The 5,108-nt window shown below is 36.9% G+C and overlaps 1 long non-coding RNA gene across 1 annotated transcript; it reads left to right on the plus strand.

The window, feature by feature from the left end:
- Nucleotides 1-342: 342 nt before the first annotated feature.
- LOC145325918 (uncharacterized) lies at nt 343-3,634 on the plus strand. Its single transcript, XR_013881666.1, has 4 exons — nt 343-402; nt 860-898; nt 1,751-1,826; nt 3,543-3,634. It is a non-coding gene; the product is annotated as an uncharacterized LOC145325918 (long non-coding RNA).
- The last annotated feature ends 1,474 nt before the right edge of the window (nt 3,635-5,108 follow it).

The following is a 5,108-nucleotide window of genomic DNA, read 5'->3' on the forward strand; positions in this document are numbered from 1 at the left end:
TTGTTTGTTTTGTCTCTTTATATAAATAATGCCAATTTCAGATATTTTTATAATGAAAAATCAAAAATGTAATGCTATTACTTCAATTTTAAGACAGGGGACAATTGGCGGTTTATTACACTAGTCCCCAAAGTTTTATAATGACACTTTCTTATACGTTGGCTGAACACTTTGGGACCTTAAGTGAATTTTGATTATTGATTCATTAATTTGAGTGTTCAAACGTTTCAACCACTAACTGTAATCTACGGAAGGACTAATTTTGTGTATCATCATTAAGGATGTACAATTTATCGGCCATTATCTTATCACTTTGAATCCCTGCTTGAATTTAAAAAAAAAAGTGTTTCAGATATGTTAATATGTCTGATGAAAACGAATCCAGTACATCAAAAACTTCATGTAAGAGCTCATACACAAAATATCCAAACATAAAATCAAATGTTTTGCTTCAGACGTAAAAGCCCTAATACTCAATCCTTATAATTATTGAATTTTTTGACTAAAATTAAAAATAAGGGGGGGAGGGCACTCCCCCCCCTCAAAAAAAAAATATTAAATTCGACTCTCTCCTCGTCAAGTGCCCCTAGAGGCCTCTAGGGGCGTAGCCGCTAGTAATTCTAAAAGCAGTAAGGTTTATTTTTGTCTGAAGCTTAAGATCTATGAAAATGCTGGTCCGAATCAGTTGTATTTTTCAAGAAATCGTTGAAAATGTCTTCTCGTGGTTTTATGCTGTTTTTCTGGCCTCTCCTTTCAACAGACCCTTGACGAAGCAACTAGACTACGTATGATAAAAGTAAAGAATCATAATTGCGGATTTTTATATTTTATGGTCGTTTGGAAATATGATTTTGTTTAGGTCTGGGATGTAGATTGACAGGCGGTGGATTTCTAGCAGGTTCAGATATATATTTTAAATAGCGGCTACGCCCCTAGAGGCTTCTAATGGTACTTTAAATGTTTGTTTGGTTCAAGTCTCTACGATACCTCTCAATAAAGCGTTGAAAGCTCTCTGCTTAAAAAAATCGATTTTTATGATTTCTCTTGGGAGGGTGGTGTTACCCTCCCCCAAAATAGGTAGTTATAAACCTTCCCGGGACCTATGAAAAGCTACTCTGTTAAGGAGAACCCTATGGGTTCAGCGGTTAGCGAGATCCTTTGGTACAGACAAAGACACATCATTTTACTTTTTATAGTTTATTTATTTCATAAATAGAATTTGGCATTTTGCCAGGGGGGTGCGCTGCCCCCGCCCCCCTTGAAATTTTGATAACCTTCAAATTAATGGGAAGGGTAAGCTTTAGAGGGGTGTAGGGTGCGATTCACCCCCTCCCCCCTGAAATTTTGATACCCCTCAAATTAATGGGGATGATGAGCTTCTTCTACAAAATCAACATACTCAAAAGTAAAAGAAGCCTCCTTTGACTCCCCCCCATGACTTACTTATGTAGTGGATGACTCTTTCCTTTTGGCTGTTAAGATGGGTATAGACCCTGTGTAGAGGAGTATCGGGGGGTACTACCCCCCCCCCCATATTTTTTTTTGCCAGGGGGTCGGATACGCCTTTTTTATGCAACTGCATGTCTCTATTTGGCGTCAAAGCATCTCAAAAAATTCTCTTGTTTATAATCCTCGTCAACTGCTAAACCGATATGAATCTCTTTTACAGTAAAGATTCTTATCCAGGATAGGTTAAAAAACTATTAAACAACCATTTTGAATTATTATTGCAAACTATATTATTATTTAGGTTTAAGTTATTACATATACAACCAAAGATCATATCAGAAGTCTACTCCAGCTAAAAATGGTTACATTTTCATAGCAGGAAAGAAGATATATTCATTTTTAAAAGCGAAGCTTTTCTATAGTTAGGGTCGGTCCTTCCGTACGTCCGTAACGGATAGCTTTTTTCGTAATTTAGGTATGTTAGAATTGTCCTATCGATTTCAAACTTTGCATGGTGATTCCTCTAGTAGTTAGGTACGATTTAAAAAGCGTAGCAACTCTATAATCAAAACCAAAATGTCCGTACGTCCATTTTAAACATGTTGATTTTTTTTACTTTTTTAACAACAAATTTTGGGCATAGTCCTTTCCACGACATCTCTCCATAAGGAGAGATTCTTCGGAATTTTAAAATGGCTTTTTATAGGTTATTTTAGGTTAGGTTAGGTTATATTGTGTTAGGTGATTGCCCCACAGGGTTAGGTAATTGGCCCCGCAGGGTTAGAGCCCCCCGCAGGGGCTAGAAATAGGAGAAAAGCTACTGTGAAAAATACGAAGAATCGCTCCTTATGGAGGGATGTCGTGGAAAGGACTATACCCCAAATTTTTATGTGATCTAATTATCCGATTGATCTGATTTTTAGTATACTGATTCCTGGGACAATAAAGTACAATATCATTAGCGAAGCAAGTTTATAATTAAGTCCTAAAAATGTAAGTATGTCCATAAACATTATCCTGTATCGAGCAGTTTTTCAACAAATTTACTTACAATTTTGCTTCGACTCTTATACATTTATATTCTGATTATTCAGTTTTGACACTATATAAGTGTTAATGTCTGTTTGTCCTACCGTTTCAGCGCTTCGCTTTTATGGATGTTGTCATCCTTGTTTGATAACATTAAGCCTAATCCTTATACTAAAGTAACAGGGTGTCTGTCTGTGGTGTCTTCGTCTGAGTGTTGGTATGTTTGTACCGAAGGATCTCGCTAACCGCTGAACCGATATGATTCTCCTTTACAGGGTAGCTTCTCATAGATCCCGGGAAGGTTTATAACTATTTTGGGAGAAATCACAAACAAAACGAAAGTTTTTTTTAATTATAGAGACTTGAAGGCATCATTGCAAGGTATCGTAGAGACTTAAAAGCAACATAGATAGGTTTCGTATTATTTAAAAAAAACATTTAAAGTGCCACTAGAGGCCTCTAGGGGCGTAACCGCTAGTAATTGAATATAGAAGGGCCATTATATTAGTGATTTCTTGGCTGCCATCAAAGATAGGTGTCTGAAAAGTTTTGTGCCGATTATTTTAACCCGCAATCGTGGCTCAACACGTAGCGCATCCGCTTGTCGCCGGGGCCGAGGTGATAGGTTCAAATCTCGTGCCGACACTGCGTCATAACTAAAGACGTTAAAAATAATTCCTACTGTTGCTATGCGTGACATTAATAGTGAGAGTAGGGGGAATGCCTTGGCCCATAAACAGGTGCAACTCATTATCATACACAGAATTAGGACTTCTCAGACAAAGGTCGTGCAATCAAAGGGTTGGTTGTATGATGGATGTTACTTAACCTAATATCCATGGGTGTTAGAGTATCGCATCCCATTACACGCTCTGGAATCTCTAGATGATCACTTAAAATTGAATAAGAATCCCGCCCTTGCGAGGTAATGATAATAATCTCACCTAAATTATCCAGTTCAAATCTGTCTCTTAAATTATTCTTGATATTTAGGTTCTCCGCTACTCTTAGAACATCTACTCCTTGTATTAAGAAATAACCTTTATATCTTCTCTTTTTTGGTTAGGTTGTCTTGCATATCTGTCAGTAGCAAGATTTTTGGAGATCAAACCTTTTGATAAACTACAGAATAAATAAATGTATTAATTAACCAAAATGTATATATAGCCACTAATTTTATTTATTGACCAGCGAATGTGCCCCTGGCATCTAAGGGCTCTGTATTCAAAGGGGTACATAAGAAAGGGGAGGAAAAATAGCCTTAAACCAACCAGGGATCAAAAGACGTCCAAGGGGGGGGGGGGTAAAGGGGTGATTACCCCCCCCCCCCGCCAAAAAAAAAAAAATTCTGGATTTTCAATTTTTACCCCCGCCTCCCAAATAAAAAAATTACCTCTATAATATAAGGATTACCTCCCTCCCCCCCCCAAATGAAAAAGCTTGGACGCCCCTGCAGGGATCTATATATATATATAAAGCTTACCAAAAAATGTTAAACTCAATCGGTTCAGTTGTTATTGAAATCTTATGCTTCCGGCCTAAATAGGATAATATATATCCTTATAAAAAAGTAACAGGATGTTTGTGTGTCTGTGTGTTTGTTTGTACCGAAGGATCTCGCTAACTGCTGAACCGAACGGGTTCTCCTTAACAGAGTAGCTTCTCGTAGGTCCCGGGAAGGTTTATAACTATTTTTGGGTAGGGTAACAACACCCTCCCAAGAGAAATAATAATAAATCGAAATTTTTATTTTAAGTATAGAGACTCCTACGTAACATTGTGATGTATCGTATAAAGAGACTCTTACGCAACATATCGTAGAAACTTGAACGCAACAAAAAAAAAATTTAAAGTGCCACTAGAGGCTTCTAGGGGCGTAGCCGCTAGTTTGTAATATTGTCTCATATTGAATTGCTGTTGCTGACTATAGTGTTCTCATGTATACTAGGGATGAAAATTTGAATAAGGCCACTATAATGGTGAGGGAATGTTTATAGTATGATCACAAAACATATGCTCTACAACTTTATTTGTCCACAAGCGGCTACGCCTAGGCCTCTAGGGACGTTTGAGGTGGGAGGGAAGCAAGTCGAATCCCACCCCATTTTCAAATTCAGTTTTAAAAAGAAAAAGTAAAAAAGTTTCTTTTTTCTGAGGGGTAATTTTTTATTGGGAGGGTGGATATACCCTCCCCACAAAAAAATGAAAAACCTCCCCTGGACCTATGAGAAGCATCACTGTAAAGGAGAACCATATCGGTTTAGAGGTTAGCGAGATCCTTCGCTACAGACAAAAATAAATACTTTTTTTATACAATAGATTAGTTTTTTTGTGTTTCACTTATGATGCATGTTACAATTCTTGTTTGTCTTTGAAAATTAAATAAGTTATTAAAGGAAGCCTGCAAGAAATACCACGCTTTAACTGCTGAAAGACTGCCACAAGTAGACCAAATACCCCAAATTTGAAGCCTTCAGCTTCTATAACAAAAAAGTTCTAGGCATTTTAAAATGACATTTTATGTACATAAAAATTTTGAAAGAATTGCAATGCTCATGTTGAAAACTTTGAAATTAAACTACGTGGCCTAGAAACAAAATTATAAGCTTATTTTTGTCATAAATTTAGGT

This window comes from Acartia tonsa, chromosome 8 (assembly GCF_053477335.1).
Source record: "Acartia tonsa isolate MP-2025a chromosome 8, ASM5347733v1, whole genome shotgun sequence".
Classification (NCBI taxonomy): Eukaryota; Metazoa; Arthropoda; class Copepoda; order Calanoida; family Acartiidae; genus Acartia; species Acartia tonsa.